Source organism: Bufo bufo, chromosome 6, assembly GCF_905171765.1.
Source record: "Bufo bufo chromosome 6, aBufBuf1.1, whole genome shotgun sequence".
Lineage (NCBI taxonomy): Eukaryota > Metazoa > Chordata > Amphibia > Anura > Bufonidae > Bufo > Bufo bufo.
The window spans coordinates 369,850,905-369,852,472 of NC_053394.1; positions in this window are offsets into that span (position 1 = coordinate 369,850,905).

Sequence of the window (1,568 nt, forward strand, 5' to 3'; positions counted from 1 at the left end):
TAGATAGATAGATAGATAGATAGATAGATAGATAGATAGATAGAATACAGATATTAGATAGATTATGTAAAAAAAGTTGACAGCACTGGAAAAAGGAAAAAGTTAGAGGTGCACACCAAAAGGGGACTTGGCTCTATCCCAAGAACTAAAAAAGCAGCACTCTCAAAAAAGTGAAATAATATCAAAAGACCTTTTATTTTCCCATGTTATCGCAACATTTCCGCTTAACAATGGAGCCTTCCTCAAGATAGATAGATAGTAGATAGATAATAGAGAGATGGATAAATAGATAATAAATAGATAGAAGATAGATATTTCCTGCAGCAGTTATATATGGACATATCATTTATCTTCCTGGATAACTTCTCCCTGTCACTTTGCATTCATTGGCTGCAGCCCCTTCTCATACAAGGTCACCTAATGGTCTCGCTCACCACCTCACATATCTATGGGGAGAGTAACCTCCAGTTCAGTACTGGTCATGTCCTCCAGTACCCATCAGTCACATCGCCCTCACCCCCTCACCCGCCTGTCTTATCTCTGACAGCTGCCATCTGTCTGCTGTTCCCACAGCCGTCTGTCATCCTGTCCCAGGAGCACATGGAGGAATGATTATTGCCCGCAAAGAGCCGGGTCCATCTTCAGTGGAGGCTTCATCCGGGTTCTGTTAGAACATATAGACTATGGTATAGAGAATGGACTGGGCATTAACAGGTTAATTATAATATTCTGCACTCATGGCAAGGCAGAGGAGGGCTCAACACCCCCATATTCAGGACACAGCGAAGCCTCCTTATACCTGTCCATCCCAACCATTGGTGATCAGTGTACTATGGTTATAGCGACCCTAGTGATGAGTTAGAGGTGACATTGGTAGAAGATCCCAGATTTCGGTATCTTCTCATTAAAGCTCCTGCAAGGAAGGACAAACCCTTACAAAGTGCCCATCATAATGAATGGGTCTTCAGGACATCTACTGCCTGGAGGATAAACAGGTAGCTCACCTGCTTCTTATTGTCAGGGCCAGATGAGATGACTGTGCAGGAGCCTGGTCCTGCCAATCTAGAAAGAGAGAGAGGAGCTGGCAGAGGAAGCAGGAGGAGCAAGGGTGCACGGAGTGACTTGGCCCTGCCCTTAGTGCACTGAACTGCTAATTTGCATATGGATTAAAAGTACGTTTTCTCCAGAATGAAGCAAGGGATCACTAAGTGAAAGGTCATTACATTCAGCTGAGCTAGTCCTGCAAAACATTGTGCCAGGTTTATCAGTGAATTTCCTGGTGACAGACTGCCTTCAAGTAGACCAGACCACCGTTAGAGGGGTTGTATCACTTTATCACTCCTTTCACTCCAGGACCCCATACTAGTGATTATAAGGGGTCCTGGAGATCAAACATCCACCAATCAGATACTTATACCTATCCAGTTACTGCATTAAACAATATTTAATACTTTTTTACTGTCTCTAAATCCCCTGCACACAGCTGTATAGATAAATGGGAAAAATTCTGTCTGCCTTAACCACTGCTAGGGGGCGCTCACTGCATACAGTACAGACCAAAAGTTTGG